Here is a 19,976-nt window from a genome sequence, read left to right on the forward strand (position 1 = left end):
TCGAATATAAATATATTGACGGTTTGAGATACGATAGATGACAACGGGTTGGAATTTCTTCTTCATTGGGTGTCGGACTTGGGTGAGGATCGATGGGAGTGAAGTCTCAAAAATTGTCGGAACGTGACCCGCGTGTGGCAAACAAAGTGATTTTTGCGGCTGAGATGAGTGAGAAAATACTAGGTACTTCCGCATCGCCGTCACTGAAGCCAGTTGTAATAAACGGTTAAAATCGTGCAGTAGGTAGGAAATACAACCGACATACACAAACAAAGGTATATGTATATTGTACACATACTATATATGTGTGTTATATAGGTGTACACTTCATGTTCGCGGGTATAGTTTTTTTGTGTGTGTGTGTGTATGTACGAAGAAGGGTCGTCTATTGAGAATAGGTGTTGGATAGGTAAGTGGGGGATGACGAAGAGGTGAAAAATGTAATTTAGCACGACATAAACACTATGAATATTCTGGGGTAGTCCTTTTACTAATGTCGTCTGGGTCACGTTTAGCCGTTACCGGGAAGAGCTACACGTCTTCTAAGCACACACACACACACACACACACCCGTACAGCTATACAGCGTACAGATATACTGTTATACGTGACAGCACCACACTAATGTACTTTGAGATCACCAAGGGATTTCACATATTCCACATTGACGCGCGTTTTGATGACAATTTTTCATGTCTTTATTTTCTCGATTTTCTGTTTCTTGTCACAGCAGGTGTCATGCGCAAGCGTGTATGTGTATTGGGGTAAGGGAGGAAGGTCGAAAACTTACCGTGAAAGTATAATAATCTTACACTGCACACGAATGAATGCCTCCAATGTGATATATGACATTTATTTTTACCGTTGTTGTGATTATAAAGTGGATATGATAAACTTCAAATACACATTTCTCCCCGGATATTGTTGCTTAATATAATTTTTAAATATCTTGTAAATATGAATATATTATATCCCTATATTTTATTTTTTATGTTATAGAAAAATAGGAATCCATATTTATGAAGAAATACCTATCGTATTTATCGACATTTAGTTCCAGTATACACCCATTACAAGGCATAATAATAATAATAACACTTAATTCTAAGATATAATATAATTTTAATTATATTTTAGTGGTTGATTATAAATTGGTTATATCATAAAAGATTATTAATTTGAATTAAGAACATACATTATTATAACAATAGATTAGTATTTACTGAAGTGAAATTAATATAATCACAACATACCTAAAAAAATATTTGATTTGATTAGGAATTAAAATTATAGTAATAGTGAAGTTTTGATTAAAATCATAATGAATATTACTGATATTATGATAAGATAATGATAAAATAAAACTGTTAAATCATACAATAGATTTGGAGCATACATTTGTAAAAACAAAGTGTGTTTAAAAAATAGTAATATTTCCTCAACAATTTTTTATTGTAGATTTTACGTAAGTGTGGGCAAAAAAATATTATATTGCTTTGTGTATTAAATAATTTATCAGTAGACTATTTATATATTCCTTTATGCACTTCTCAGCAGTTCTATAGATATACTTGAATTCTTATCTCAAATTCTATTCAAAATTCCCTCCCATAATATCCGTAGTCATACTCTTTTTTATATTCCCACTCATTCCACTTCTTTCAGCCACAATCAGCCTATGCACAAAATGCTCAAGTCTGCCAATATAGTTTGATCTCCGCCCATTAAATATCTATTGTACATTACTTTATACTATTGTCACTTTATTACTAACTTATATTATATTTCTGTTTTTCTTATTTTTTATTATCAACCTACTCTTTCTGTAAAATCTGATTGGCGTAAACTTGTAAAAAAATAAAAATAATAAAATAAAATACAATTTAATAATATAATATACACTTTTAATAAGTACCATTGTAATATTATTATTGTATTTATTATTATTATTATTATTGTATTAATTATGTTTAATACATAAAAACGTATTAAAATTCATTGATCATAACAAAATTAATATTTTTCTTAATAAGAATTAATAAATGAAAATGGTCATCTATTGAAGTTAGTACCAACCTATTTATTTACGAGTAATCGACATCGATTGCTTACTACTTTTACTGAAAACACACATATTTTATTATAGCTAAATTTAAGTAAATGTAAGCATTATTGAAGATTGTACCCAAAACATTAAAATTATCTTTGATTGAAAATTAAATAATTAAAAAAATATCCACCCTGAGACGTCTTATGGTTCAGGAAAATATTGAATATATTATACACAACACTTGAATATATAACTAACGTTTGTTAAAACGTGTATTATCAATTATAAATATATAAGAAATTGATTTGTCTCCAATTTCCTTTACAACGTAAATTGTATTTAATGGAATTGATAACTTTGTATAAATATGCATGCAGTCATATGATGAAATAATATTATATTGATTTGAAACATAATTGTGAACATTTTCCGTCATCAATTTGTTGAAATATATATTTATAGTTAATATTTTTGAGTAAAAATCAATAAATACGAGAATCTATCTTTAAATACCTTAAATTTTAAAAAACTTCTCTTCAAATAACTGAATCGTAACATATTTTTTTTTAGTCTTTCAAGAAAACTTTTTATCATCTTACATTTTTTTATATCAATGTTAATCACCTTTCTGCTCAAGAAAGTTTTTATGTCTAAAGTGTAAAATATTTAAATGAAGACTATAATATTTTTTACTTAAAAAAGTATATTCTACAAGCATTTATCCTACAAGATCAGACACTAAGTCTCATTTACTACTCGAGTGGTTAAAAATCAGTACAAAGAGAATTTATATTTGTTTCTAATTATGATTTTTGAGAATTTCATAAATGTTTATATTATATTAAGTGAGTACACAGAGTAAACATAAAAATTAAGTGTTTCACTTATTTAAACACAAAACTATATGGTTTTATTATCTGCTGAATATAAAGTATTCTATTCTATATGGTATTATAAATCATACACGAATGCATGAACATGATTTATCAACAAATAATTAAAATTTTTTAAAAGTATAAGTATCAAATTATCTATATTATATTATTAGTATCATATTATTTTGGTCTTTTAATGTTTTTCAAAAATTAAGTAAATTAATTTTTAAAATGATAATAGAATGATGTATATAAATATTTTTCATGATATACATACTACGTGTTGTAAAAAATGTATAGCCATTGGGCTATCCATAATAGTTTTAAACGATAATTTCGATAATAATAGTTTTTATAATTTATATAAACGTTACGAATCATGTTTTATCTGGTAAGAGCATAAATTAGAAATGATGAAATAATATATAGTATATATGTAAATAAAGTATTTATAAAAATCCGTGCGTGTTCAAGTGTACAAATTTGAGTAAATATTTTAAGTTAAATCGTACATTTTTAAATACATAGTAGTATTTAAAATAAATATATAAATACTTTACGTATATTCAATATCTATATAATATAATATAAACGACACAGAAGGCAATGAAGATGATAGTGATGATAAATATTTTTTATCTAGTTGAATATTACAATGACAAACGATACAATCGTCTGACTTGAGTATTCAATTAAAATTCTAGCTCCAGACAGGTTATCTCTGATACAACTAAGATTTTTGCTCATCTAAGATACTTTTGAAGAATTTAATAAAATTTACAAACATTATTAGCAAGTGAGGAGTGTTATTGATTCGCTACAGTTGATTGAATTTGCAATGGAGACACTCTTTGATGTCAATCAAATTAGTATTTTTTTTTTGCCGAACCTTCAGTTTATTCGTGGAATGATGAAGAATTTCTATGTATATTTTTCTCAATAAACGGTTTAAAAATAAAGAATTTAAAATCAGTATTACTCCCATGACATTAGACTTTCCTGTTGACATGTAAAACAATTACATATGAAAATTTTTTCTCAGAAATAAATATGTACACTCACACATGAATAAACACACATATATCTATACACACACACACACACACACATACAGAGTATAGTTATACATAAGAAAATACAATTTAAATATAGAATGACGAAAGTTTTGTCTACGTAAAAAAAACCTTGTACTAATAGATATATTTTCAAATTCGTATTTATTTAAGTGTTGTGTGGAAAACTATAAATCATAAATTAAAATTGTATAGAAGAAAAAATGTCATTTTTTTTCTTTCTTTAACCTTCAAAATAAAATAGCAAGTATAAAAAATGATGTACATTGTTTATTAATTTTAATGCGTCTCTATTTTTCTTTCTAATTCACGATAAAGTTTAAAAGAAAATTATAATTGAAAAATGAATAAAATATCATTAAAAAGATCGGAAGTCCAAACTCTTAAAAAATAATAATAATAATATAAAATATGTTCTCATTGGTTTGATTTTTGCTTGGACAATTGAAAATTGTATTATTGACATTCATCTCATTTTGAATTGAATAGGTGATACTTAATCACATTGAGTCTGTAATGAATTTTTTTCAGTATGAAATCCTGTTTTATTGTTTTTTGTATTCATGTTTATATGTGATAAACAATATCTTAACCTATTTTTTTTTTATGTGGGTATATATTATTATAAATTATCCATTAATATATTCGTATACTATTATATTATTATAATATATTTAATGAAGTATAAAAAATTAGGCCGTAACATGTTTAGGTACAGTACATCCTAAATGCGACTCGTTTGGGTACACTATATATTATTATATGTTTTCTATAAATTTACTACATTTGAATCGATGATTGCAGAAACGACATAGGTCAATTTTTTAAAACGCTTGGATAATTGATAAAAAGTGTATAATTTAAATAATTCTGAAAAAAAATTCTTATTTAAAAATTAATACTTATAGAAATATATTATGCTCTGATTATACATCATTTTTGTATACAAATATATGATTTTTTTTATTATTGGCTTTCAAAGTTTTCTTGCTCATGACGTTTTTCCATTCAATGTAAATATAGCAAACAAAAAATTGTTTTAATGTATAGAAAATTACTTTATTTTAGATTATAGGTCACATTATCACAATAATAAATTAATAAATTATTGATACATAAAAAATTATTTTAATATTTTTACATAAATTATGAATTTATTTTTCAATTGTTTGCTAGTTTAAAACTTCATTCCAAAACGAATTATTTATTTTAGGAGCTATGTAACATACTGATTTTTTTATATCCTCCCTTTTTTTTTTTTAATTTTTAGGTAAAATATTCTTATGATTTTCTGTTGGTAGTTCAATTTGGTTTATTTCGGGTAGTGTTAACCAGAAAATATTTTTATTGGTGCTCTTAATAATTTTACTAGTTGTTACCATTCCCCTCTTATAAATGTAGTGGTGAAAAAATGATACATTAAACGATACTTTATTATCACTTGGAACTGATCTTTTTGAAGACTCTACCGAATTGCATGTTTTCTTATAATATTTATTCCACCATGATTTAAAATCAAAAATGTCTGAATGTGTTATTAGTTGGACTTTGAACTTGTTTTTATTACTAGACTGAATTATTAACTTGAGATATTCACGTAGTGTATAAATTCTATCAATTTTTCTTAAAGTACGTTTTATCGCACCAAAATCTCTATCACAATCTAAGAAAGAATGCCATCGTATAGGAAAATTATGTTCTACTACTTCAAACCGACCCGTATCAACTAAAGCTTGACAAAATCGCACAACAGTATTATTTTTATTTTGTCCAGGACAAAATAAATCAACAAAATAAATAAAACAATCGTCGGAAAATAAATCTTAATTCTTTCACTTCTGATGGAACACATTGTTGAAAATATGTAAGCAAAAATCTACACACTTCATTAGGGCCTTTATACCCTTCGCCTTCGTGATGTAAAAAAAAAACATTGAATCTTCTGATTTCATATTATGAATTCCAAACAAATTAATTGTAAGCTGGCGAAGGTAAAAAGATCTTGTACGGGTATTTTAGGGAGTTGTAAGTTTTGCATGTAATAAAATGTGAGGCATAAAAGATCATTATGTCTTTTACATTCATTCCTAGAATTTTTCAGTTTAGTATAAAACTGCTTGGCTTGGCGCTTATGAACTATAATTTCTGCAACAGCAGTTCTTTTTGTAGTTTCGTTTAAAGATTTATTTTTTATTTTATTGGATAAATCTTCACATTTACAGACTTGTGGTCTACCAAAAAATAAATTGAAATTCTCTCTGAAGTATTTGTTGTAATATTCATATTTAATATTCGAAGTAGAATATTTGGTTAAAAAACATTCATACATTTTTTTAATAGTTAAGTCACTACTATAATTAAATTATTTTCCTGAATAATGACTTTGCTTTACAGAAAAACTAGATTTATGGTCATATATAAGTTTCAACTCAGAGGGTTGAATAGCATTGGTTGCTTTTTGATTTTCCTCAATTTTCCTCAATTTATAGCATAATTATAATGTCGTTTCGACATTGGCCACTGTAATTACAAGTATATTAAATTATTTTTATTCTATTCGAAATCAAATTATTATTTTGTCTAAATAATGCGACATTACAATCTACCTGCTATAGAGTGTCACTTATTATGCATTGAAATAAATTATTTAGCCTGATTCTTCTGACGTAACAAATTGCTAAATATTACTGTACTAAGTACTGAGTATTAAATAAATACGTATGAACTAATATTTAAATCATATAAAAGTAAATAAATAGTCTTGCTTAAGTTAATTTCATACTTAATACAATTACATATTTTAAATACTAACAATATTATTCTTTTTTTAAACAAAGAAATTCTTCAGCTATTATAATGTTATTTATTAAAACATTTATAACGAAATATTACAAATACGTATAGATTTATCAAGTAAATAATAAGCGTGTGTTGTTAAAATAAGATACAAATTAAATATATGCTATATTAATAAATCGTAAAATTATTATAAATTTATGGAGTACAATGTTTGATTTTCATTTAATAAGTGAAAATTTAAATTGATATCAAATATCATTTAACAAGTTAAATTATAATATTACTAAATTTGGAACTGATATAAGTCAAAATAGGAACAAAATCGAAATATTAAAAATCACAAGAATATATGAGTAGTTTGTGAAGATTTTTAAAAATTATTTTTTATTAAAGCAATTAAAGATGTTTAAAGATTAAAAATGTTCATCATTTTTTGTTTTCATTATTTTAAGAGATCACATAAAGTTTCGTTAACATGCCGTCTTAAATGTTTGCTAGAGATTTTTGAGAGTAATTATGGCATACTCTGATTCTCGTTAATATAATGAAAATGTTTATAGTGATAACTCATCACTGATGAATATTCATTAATAATAAAAATCATGATTTTACATTTCAGAAATCAAAATACTAAAATGTATTATTTATGTACTCTAAAAATTATTAACTAAAAATGAAAGTTTCAATAAAAAAATCCATAAGAATTGTTCAACACATATTATTTTTGAGAATTGGTATATTTTATTTATCTAAACCTATCTTACCCGAAAAAGATGACTCTAATTTCAATATAAAATATGAATATTAAATTTTAAATAACCTCATATATGATGAAATGAAGTAATCAACACTCCAACAAAATCACATAAAAATTAAAGATAAAAAGTGAAAATAATTAAAAATGTTCAAAATATAAATTTAATTATTTAATTAACAGTATAATATATACGTGGTAATTTACCAATTTAATCAAATGTACCACAACGTTTCTATATTTATATTTTACTTAACTTTTATTATTACTTACTCCGAACACCGATTATATAAATTAGTTTGATCAATTGTATTTAAGACATCTATTTTTAGTGTAAACTTTAAATATACTAATTTAACTCTCATTTTATTTTAAATTTTTTAGTTCATTAATAATACATTACATTAATTTATGCATTATTACCTGTATTACCTGTTTGTACATAATATAGTTTTATAACAGTTTATTAAATTTATTTGTTACTTTTTATTTTATACATATTGCTGTATAATTTAGAGATAAAACTGTCTACATTATATATATTAGTTTATTATTTAGTACTTGGTAAGTGTTGAGTATTAATTTTTATCATGCAAGTAAATATATGTATATATATATATAAGTAAAGTTATATACCAAGTGAAAGTACATGTAAAAGTTATTGTCGTTATACTAAATATTAAAATACAATATACATTCATATAGAAAATCTTGTGATCATTGAATATACCACATGTCGTTTCATCAAATATTAATTATTACAGATTTAATATTAATGAAACAGCTTGGATGAAATATGAACCATTCATTACAGTAAACTCATATTGTTTATTTTCGATGTATAAAAACAAAACATTTTGCCTGATAATAAAGTCAATTTCATAGAACTAATTATATATATATATAATTAGAATATATATATATGCTAATTCATTCATTTTTTAATTTAAAATAATTTTTAAATTTTTTATTTAATTTAATTTTTGTTCATATTTTTTTTCTCTTTATAAAAATAAATATGCCTTTTTTTTGTTTATTTCAAACATAAGGTGTAATATTTTTATTATTCGTTTTATGTTACTAATATTAAAAAATATTTTATAGAATGGTAAAAAGTTCAAAGAGTTGAATATGTGGTACAGTTACTCGTATAATGGTATTGTGTACGGAAATATACGATTAAGAAGAAAGAAAAAAAAATCAGGAAGTTATAATGAGTCACTGTTTCCTTCCTTATATTTACTGATATTTCCTAATGTGTCCCTAAAGACCTCTTGCGCCATTTAATCTGTGGTAGATTTGTACTCTTTTATATTTATACTTTTGTAAGAAGATTTTTTAACAATTGATTTCCCGTACTATAAAAATTCTAAGGCAACTTGTTATCTAGTATCCTGTGGCTCTTCATTATTTATAATTGGTTGATCCTTAATATTTCCAAAGATTTATTTTATTTTTTTGGTATACAATAAAAGCAGCTTTTCAGCAAATTTTTCATGATATTTTACACAAAATGTTTATTATACTAAGGTCAATTTAATACAAGACTTATTTTATTTTTTATTTTTTTTCGGTGATATGTATACCTACTGGTAAATAATAAATACACATTTTATTATTTTATTTTCAAAATCAAAAATTTATAAAATACCCAAGCAATTACAAATTATCAACGCACATCTATAACAAAGAAAAAAAAACATTCGCTCAAATATCGTCTACATTAATTTTTGATTAATCGACGGATTTTTACTTGTGATTTTAAACATGATCATTGTAATTTAAGTGTTTAGCTATGACATATATTTCATAAGATATTTATGTTTTATAAAAATTATTATACAGAAACTTTATATGACATAAAGTAATAATTTTGACAGCTATTTGCAATTAGTTTATACCAAAAGTACTCAGTTTGTATTTCTATGACATTATTTACAACATCTTATTGAAGAACTTTAAAACCATTGCTTGTCATTAAAAATGTAATTTTTATTTAAAAAAATATTTTATATTTCTCTTTAAATTGTTTAATCCTCGAGTTCCAACTATAAATAAAGAAAAAATAATTTTCCATAATTTATTCAAAATATTTTGAAAGCCTAAACTTTTTCAATTTAAAAATAATTCGTCTTCTTTTTTGTATTTAGATAGTATGAGGACCATTTGAATTTGCTTGAACAAAAAATATTTGTCCATACAATTTTGAAACAGTCTTTCTGTAGATTTAATTATCCACCATAAATATGAATAGAAACCCCTATACTTATAAGATGCGCATATAAAACAAAATAATACATTTACGAGTATTTATTTAGTCGGTACCTTACCTTTAAATGGATAGTTGAAGTTTTTGTAACCTAAGTTCGAAACAATTAACCACCTTGGTTTCTCTTGAAATAATATGTTTTGTTAACCAATCGCCATAGATTTCTGAAACAATAAAGTATAACATTATCTTGTGAAATAATAATTAAAATAAAAAACAAGTGCTAGTTATTTTTATCAGCTAAATTATACTCAAAAAAACTACAATATGTATGAATTAGTTTTATTTACTTATAGGTATTTTGTGTAAGTTATGAATTTATATAATTGAAATAGAAAGTTTCGATATGGGTAATATTTTTTTATTACTTTTCCAAGCTTTAGAAATTATTATCACTGGCTAAAAATAGTGAAACAGGGTCTCTAAAAGCCCCCATCCAGGAGCTATAAATGTAGAGAGATGTTTAATCTCAGGGATTTATAAATTACAGTTGCTAACGAACGAACTTATATATATAAAACATATTAAAATTTTAATTATTAAAAATTATATAACTGTCAAAAAATAAAGAAGCAAAACTCTAATTTGGACTTATTTTTTTTTTTGTACTTTTCATTGTTTCCAATGTTTTCCCATTGTTTTTGGATCATTGTCAATTTCTCTTGTTGCTACGTACAGCTGTAGTTAGTGTGCAAGACTATATTTTACGAATGAGACCTATTAATTTTACATCATGTCAAAACCTTTCTATTTCTCTGTTATTATACTGGCTAAAAACACCCTTTGTGCTTCAGTTACAATAAGACTAATTAAATTGTTTAAGAAAGCTTCTGTTGTAAAACTATGGCTAAAGGTAAAGAAATACAATATATTTATTTCAACAGTCGGTGAAAATATAAATAAATATAAATAAAAATAAAGTACAGCGATTACGATGAAATTAATAATTTGTCAGCAAGGATTACAAGTTAGATTTTATAGAAAGTTTTTTTTTTTTTTTTGGAGATGAACACTAACGTCTTTAATTTTATTGCATTTTACACAATCACAAGCAAAATATTTTTTTAAATTTATCTTAATTATACGCGCTGAAATGTACACGATTGTTTTTTTAATTTATATATGTATTTCCATTGCTAACTCTACTCCAGTTTACTAACATATAATAATAATTATAATGGTATTATAATTATTATTATTATTATTATTTTGTGTTCTGTTCAGTAGGTGTGTGTAATGCTAAGAAGAGCGTTTTCTATACGTGCACTCATACGTAATAAGATTATTATAATTGCTTAGTATATTTATGGACGAAATATAAGTATGTAAATATTCATACATTTTATACAAAACGCGTATTATTTAAACGAATAAAAAAATCTGATATTCAAAATTCCAATCTGTGTGTATACCATTTCTAATATATTCCAAAAATAATATTTGAAACTTTATAATACTGGTTTTAATCATATCTTAATCTTAACCCTTATTTTATATTTTTCAAAGATTGAAACCAAAATAAAATCTTTTAAAAAAATAATTGAGTACTAAAATCAGAATCGTAACCGAAAAAAACTAAAGATACCTGTATGGAGGTATAAGAGGTGACTAATATTTTAAACATGGTATCTTTAGGATGCATGAGGTTCTTAGTCTAAATATAAGCTTATATTTTTTAACGCAACAAGACATCATTCGTTTTAAATTAAAAAAAAAAAATTGTATAGGACCACCAACTGCACTGCATTCTAATAGATAAGACTATATCAATTGAAAAACTTCGAATAAAATAACAAAGTAATATATTGAAAAACTGTTAGATAGTTATAATATTTCTCGATTTAAACAAAGTTGTATAAACGTTATATAACAAAGTATATATTTCTCAATTTGTACAGAATCGAAAAAAAAGAAAGAGGAAATTTAATTAATTCGTAATATTTGATGGACTATCACGGGTTCTTACGGGAGTAACAAATAATAAAACTGAAAATTGACATTTTTCTTTTAGTTTTTATTTAATTAAAATGGTTTCGTTTTTAATTACATCAGTGCCAGAAGTGTGCTCTATCCCCTGGGAGTTGATAAATGACAAAAAAAAAATTCACATTCACGAGGTGTGAAAATTGTTGATATAATCAAATAAATCACGAATACAGAGAAATTTTTTTTTAACTTCAGATATTGTATATTTTATAAAAGATATCGAATACAAAAAAAAAAAAATAATTAATAATAAAATGAACGAACAATAGCTCGTGAAGAAAACATAGTATAGGCGATTTTCATAACATTTATATTTATAGATTTATGGCAATAAACTTTCAGTGTAAGTTACTGATACGAGCGATGTTAACTAGAAATACTTACTATATATATTAACTTATTTTATTTATTATTATAATTATTATATTTTTTATAAATATATAAATATATGTCGCACAGTCATAAGATACTTTGTAGGTAAATTTATATTTTTTTATTTTGATAATAGTTGGTTCTTTATTTCGATGTTTACGCTCGTGATTTGAGATTTTCTAGAGTAACTTGGCCTTATTTAAACACACACACACCCACCCAAACATAAGATATTTATTGTAGGTTTCTCCATAAAAATAACGGACGACAGCATTTATTAAATATGACTTGAAGACTTTTTTTTTATCACTTAATCCTATTATATTGATATACGATAAATTTTATATATATATATATTTTTTTTTATCAAAACTCTGCGAGCATGAAATAATGTAGTATTAAATTGAAACATTAAATCACATATTCATAAAATAAATCATTTAAATATATGTTACCGGCAAAGTGTTAAATCCGGCATACTATAGAATGTCAAAAATGAGCAAGAGTTATAAAATTGGTATAATGATTATGTATTCAATAGAATTCCTTAAGTAGAAAATGTATAAAATATACATACAATTATATTATAGTATACCTCAGTAAGTAAATTTATATTATACATTCATTTATATGTTTGATATAATGATATAGATGATACTATAATAATATTTACAATATTACATATAAGTTGTTTACCATGTAAATTTGTGAAAAATAGGTAAAATAATGTTATAAGATAAATTAAAAAGTGATAACTTTAGTTTAATCAAATCCTAGTTTCAGAGTTCTTTGATTACCTATATTACAAAAATGAGAGAATATTTTCATGCCGGATTAAATAAAACTAGAAAAAGTTTAAAAAATTCCGTATTTCTATCAAATGAGAAATACGATGAAATATTATTTGTAGATCCTAATTCAAAGTATCACACATCAACTATATGCTGCAATAAATAAATTATTAAAATATTGAAAATTTTTGATTAAATACTATTCTAAAATTCATAGTTTACCTAACGCAGCATTGGTATTCCATAGAAATCTTAGAAATTCTATAAATTGCTTAGGTATTATTTCAAATAACATTGAAATTTAATAAATTTCCAAACAATACAAGGGATATAGAATGCCTAGGATTTCTATACAATGCCAATATTCAACATATTGTTAGCATAGGCGGACATCAGGGGGGACTTAGTCCCTCAAATATCTTAATAGCCCCTCCCCAAACGTTATTTAGTGTTTTTATTTTAATATAATTTAAACTTTTAATAGTAATAAGTTATACTTATGCATGAGAAGAGGGTGTGGAGGCGAAGCCCCTGCGGATTATTTTACATTGAATTATTATAGCCCTCCCCCCCCACGAAAATTCAACCAAATGTTCGCCTATGATTGTCGGTAACATACAAATTTTCGCATTAATACAATTTTTTGCATGGTTCTAGCTGACCCCTTTTATCCCCCTTCTCATCAATCACCAGATTATAATGTTAGTATACATTTTTTGTGCTTTCCGTACAATAAATTAATCATACAACAATGATCTGTTGTGGTACAAAACGGCTTACATGATACTCGTACAAGGAATTATTGTCAAAAGGGTTTTTATTATTATTTTTTCCTCGAAAAGTTTGGCAAGGTGTGACTGATGGACATGTGAAATGTACTAAATATGTTTACAATTACTCGTAGTATATACCGTTAGAGCAGCGGTTCAAGGTGCAGTGTATATGTTTGCGAATGCCATAATTAACCGTATTTTTACAACAAAAGAAAATATTTACAGTGGTTCATTTTAATTCTGTTTAAACAATAAAATTGTAGTCTATTTTTCCACGCGTTATCTAATTATATCAAATACGCCTGAAACATCATTCCCCATCTGTTATTATACATCAACATAGGTACTCACATACTATATTTTTCAGTGTACAAACCGTATTATTATTATTATTATTATTGTTATTGTATTATAGTTAGAAAGAAAACTGTATTGTTATATACCATGTTCATGAATATACTTATATTATTCAAAATAATCACTATTTTCGTCACCATCATCATCATCATCGTTGTAAAGTCGATTGTCTGTTGACGTTAAACGTTTAGTGATTCATCAGTGATTCATATAATATATTTTTAAACCAAATTATTTGCTACGCAATTCATTATATTATTACTTTTATCATAACATAATAATACCAATAATAATACTTTTTAGTATTTAAAGACATAAAACAATTATAAAAAAATCGTTAACTATACATTTTTTCTTAACAGCTGTCAAAAAAAAATGAGTTAAATTTTATTTTTAAATGATTAATTCGGTTAACTCGAGATTATCGTAATATTATCAAAATTAAAATTTAGTGATTCAATGACAAATACAACAACGCAGTATTATTGTGTTTTTTCTTCATTTTAAATTGATCGTGTTGTTATACAATCCAAATCAAATGATTTTCTAATAGAAATGAGTATGTACAGAAAAAAACAAATTTTCACGTTGCTCAGACAAGATTTTATAAAACTTTGTTTATGAATTATTGTATTAATTTCTTGGATTTCATCACTAAGTCCATATTGATTGGTCGGTGATAGCGGCAACACTGCAAAAAGGAAGAAAGATTTACTATCTTGGGAAACGTGCAAAAAAAAAAAAAAAAATGTCACCTGCGTAAGTCATTGCAAACTGTAAATATATGTACTACACGGTGAAAATATTGTAATGCAGTATTGACACTGTGCAATATTATATAGTTTAATAGAAGACTACACTGGATGCTACAAAAATGAGCCACACTAAAAAAAGCGTAAAATACGTACAAACGCTAATAAAAAAAGAAGAATAATGGACATTTAATAGATAAGTGATTGTCTAAATAAGAAAATGAAAATAGTTTAATATAATCGAAATAGTGATGTAAATAATAGAGAGATGATAAAGATAAATGACAATCTTGGTAGTCTTACTCTTATATTTTTTCATTTCATTCAACTCAAATCTAGTTTTTTTTTTTTATTTGACATTTTTTCAGAGAAAAAATTTAAATTCAACTATGATGCAAACGTGATGAGCGAATAAAACCGTTCGAAAATCAGGTATACGAATTAACGAAGATGATTCTAAAACAGAGTAAATGCACTTATGGTATACATAGATTTTATGAAACATAATGAATCGTGACAATACATGAGTGTAGGTTCAGTAATATTTTATATTTACCGACTTGAGTCTATCAATAGATACTTATGTATATTATTATAAAATATCTGCCCTGTTGTAGACATTATTTCTGTAGTTCGTAATTTATTATTTCTTTAAATGTCAACTAACAGAATAAGTTGTGATGAATATTATGTTTTGTTCATTTTTGATTATTTGTATTTGAGTTAGATATTATAATACCTTTAATTTTTTAAAATCCAGAGATATAGATTGTCAAATAAAAGGTATAAACGAATAAAAGCCAAATTTTTATCAAACTCCTACTTATGTTACCTGCATATAAACCAATACCGACTGTTAAACCACGATATATTATTATATGTTATACATAAATTGTTGTTAATGCCAAAAAAAAAAAAGTTTATGGTGTAAAAACTATTTGTAGACAACAAAAATAATTCGAATTATGTCTTAGATTAAATTAAACGGTTCGAAAAGGGGATTATAAGGATATCGTTTAGTGTAAACAACCCTTTTGATAACGAACGAATTGTATATACCTGAGACTTATTAGATACAAGCATTTATGTCTATTGTTCTACGATGCGGTTTAACTTAAGTATTTAATGATCCCAAGCCTCCATCGAATTTCTAATTATAAATTCCTTTAGCAGGTAGATGCAGGCTAATCCACTAAGTTTCTGTGTACATCTTAAGAATTTTATGAAACTGATATAGGTAAATAACTAATGTAATTTTAATCGAGTCAATTTACAGCTGTACGTAATTGGAATATATTTAAACGTTAATTCATTTTATCTTTATATGGACATATTATTTGCATACAATTGTAAATATTTATGAATATAAATTGAATTGAAAAATTATAATTTATTGAAGTATTTTAAACTTAATATTATTTAAACTACATTTGTTATTGAGTTATCTTCAGTTTCTTTTTTTTTTCATTAAAGCGGATTCTTCGTGTACTTTGTGCCAAAAAAAAAAAAATAATAATAATAAAAAAACTGCATTCAAATAAATTAAAAATTCAAATTTTAAATTGTGTACAGAAAAAAAAGAATATTTAATAATGATGAAAAAATAAATGTTTACACATAACACGCATCACATCATTTTCTCACGTAGTAAATAATACTTTTTGTGTGTACTTAACTTACGCCCAAATGTTGTTTTAATTCAACGAAAGTCCATGTGTTATATTATATATTTATTACGCTACAAAATGTACGGGTGTTTGGGAACAGTGAAAAATAAATGCTTACATCAATATTTTATTCCACAACTTTTTCAAGAATAAATATTATTATTGACCGTGGGTACATCTTAAATTGAACGTACGTTTTTTGTCACTGGACGAATTGCGTTTATAGGATAGTATAATATAAGGAAATTTTAGTTTCCTTTTTTGTCGAAATAAAGAAAGAAATACCTTTGGTTCGTGTGCAGTGTATACTGCATAGTTATAAGTAAAGACATTCGTGTCTATCGAGTATAAATAAAAATCAAATGAAAACACAGTAAAAGTTTTAAAAATTAATTCACGTTTAAGTTAGTTTAAGTTTTAACAACAATGAAGGTTACATAATGTATACAGTACATAGTAGTTAAATCCAACCTCTAGTGCAGCGTGAAATTTTTAACATTCAGATTGACGAAAAACGAAATAAAATAAAATATATAACCATATATACCTTAATGGTTTGGTGTAATTCAAATCGTTCCACGTGTAGCCCCGACAAAAACACTTGTGAAATAATTAAAAAAGGAGTTTTTAACGACTGTGTATAAATCATGAATATAATATTATATTAATTTTTTTTCTCCTTCTCTTTACAAACCGGAGTTACAATGATTCAGTAAATGCGTAAGGTTTACCAGCGAGATTCGACTCTTGAATTAAAATACCAGAGATTATTAATTCAGTCCAGTTTTTACAGTCTCCAAGCGCGTATTGCTCGAGCTCTCGCACAGTCTTCCGCCTCCCTTCCGCGAGCCTCGGCGGAATTCATAATTTTCAAAACTCCAGTGGTATTAACCACTCTTCCGGATTTCCGCGTTTCACATTATATTCCCAGTTTTGCACGAGTATGTGCGCGCATGGCGTGGCAGCGACTGAGCCGTTACGGACCGGCGGCGACAACATTAACGCGTGGAGCTTTACTTCGCCGCGCACTATTTTATTAGTATTCGTGTCCGGGGATTTCAATAATACATAAGATCCAAATCGGTATTATTTCTCTTATATATTTGTCTTGTCCCGAACACACGCGCGCGCGTACGCACACAGCCGAAGCAGCCAATAAGAAAAAGCTATTATTAAGTGAAACGAGTACTGTGCGGTGATTTCAATATGTGCCTACGAGGTCGAGTTCATTGTCATGAGAATCGTGCCTATATTTTTATTAAAATATCTGTGTGTACATAAATGTTTGTATCGCGTCGTGTATTTTAAAATATTAATATCGCAGTCGGATTTTCACGCGCATGTGGTTTTACGCAATAGGTCACTATCATACGAGGAGATCTGACATTATTATATTGATCCGACATTATTCTGCGCTGTCGAAGGCAGATTTTAACGAAAAGAAAAATATATGTATATTTGTATATATATATAATATATAGCATAACTAACATACAACAATAACACATCTAAAAGGGAAGCAGTATTTTAAATCTAGTAAAACCAATTTCGATCGAACTCGATAACAGTTCCGTTTACAATGTTTTCATAACAATATTGTTGCGCGTATACGTGTGAGAAATAATATAAAGGCGACTAGATGGGAGAAACCACCGGTATATTTTGCTAAGGATTGTGCGTTTTTATCAACTTTTATCAAACCAATATTAGATACTATTTACATAAGATGTATTACATAAGATATTGGTATCGTATTTATATAAATAAATATATTGTAACGTTATTATGTAACATGCCTTAGAGGAGTCTAGTGATAATATTTGTATAGCATATTGATCATAAAAATGTATTATTAAAGCATAATAATATAAAAATACAACTATTTGTAAACACGTTTTTACATCATTTTTTTTTTTTTTTTTTTTTTGATTATTAAAGAGCATCCAAGAACCAATGAGTAGGTATACTGTAAAGTTTGGATGGTTCATTTGATTACTAATTGACTTTCATAGAATGGGTTCAGAAAATCAGATCAATAAATGGTATAATGCACGCATGTTTAATTTTATGTCAAACAAAACATAATTAAGAGAATTGTTTATTATTTATTATTAGCACATTACTTATATTTTCTTTTTTATTAAATAATTATTTTGACTCAGATACTTATTAATTTTTAAATAAATTCATAAATATTCTAATTCATTTTTTTTTTTTTATTTAAAAGTATCATGTCGTATAATAATTTTTATTAAAACTCCAATATTTAAAATATATTTTATTTATACAAATAAATTTGAACATACTGTAGAATAATTTATGTATCTAATTATGTATCTCACTAGTAATTCAAGAAATTTAAAGAAATTATACTTTTTCAGAGTGTTGAAATTATTTAAAACTTATATTTCTTATCAAATGTAATCCTAAGATATTGAGTGCGTTTTAATTTTTTTTATATATAAAATATACGCTTAACACAAAGTACAGCAAATAACTTGACAGTTTGTCAAAATAATTTTAAATATCTATATTATTGGTTTCATTGTAATAATATTTTTTTAATAATTTGAAAAATTATAAATTTAATTACCTATTTAAGGCTGTATGTAAATTGCAGCAAGAAAAAATGTAACATTATGCAATCTGCGACAAAACCAATAAAATACATTACACATCCTGCGGCAATTTATTTTAAATACTTACAATATTGATTTCTATATAGTACCTAAATCATATAACTATTTGTACCTATGCACGTATATCGTTTATGTTGCGTTTCACCTGTTCCCATGTCTTATTACTATTTATTTTTTATACATATTTAATAAATTACATAATAAATTATTGATACTATTAAATGTTTGTCATACTGGCAAACATTATTGTAAATTCCATCACGTTGAATTAAATATTAACTTTTAACTACTTTTACTGACATCTAACACAAGTAAGTAAGTACTCTCTAGTATTATGAAAAGTAAATGAACCCAATATTTAGTATATTTCGTCAAATGTTTATATATTTGGATTACTTTATAATTTTGTACGCAAGACGTAACACAAAATAATTAACAATATTCTTTTATATAGTTGACAATGACGCATTTTTCCATGGATAATAACCATGTTCAATAACAATAACAGATGTTTTCGATTGAGAAAAAGCAATAAATCAATTTACATGGGTAGTATTAAATTATATAAATTATCTGGTATACTGTTACAATTTTATTTTGGCGTATCTATAGTACTATGACACCAACAGTTGTTATGAGTTATGAAGAAGATTTTTTTTTAAAGTAAATGTTCTAATTTTATTTTTCACAGAATCAATTCAATTGTGTGTACAATATTATTAAACGTACATTTAAAATTATATTCATATATCATAACAGTATGGATAAATTGAAATTGATACGGTAAATTTGTAGATAAATATTTACGGACTATTGGAA

The 19,976-nt window shown here is 25.3% G+C and overlaps 1 protein-coding gene across 1 annotated transcript in view; it reads right to left on the reverse strand.

Annotated features, from left to right (window-relative positions):
* Positions 1-19,976, reverse strand: part of LOC112683215 (leucine-rich repeats and immunoglobulin-like domains protein 2) — a 109,689-nt gene that overhangs the window by 63,450 nt on the left and 26,263 nt on the right. Inside the window, exon 2 of the mRNA XM_025554127.1 lies at positions 9,882-9,984. The gene's annotated coding sequence lies outside the window, so the exon portion shown is untranslated. The remainder of the gene's footprint in view (positions 1-9,881; positions 9,985-19,976) is intronic.

This window comes from Sipha flava, unplaced genomic scaffold (genome assembly GCF_003268045.1).
Source record: "Sipha flava isolate LNK unplaced genomic scaffold, YSA_version1 222_pilon_pilon, whole genome shotgun sequence".
NCBI lineage: Eukaryota > Metazoa > Arthropoda > Insecta > Hemiptera > Aphididae > Sipha > Sipha flava.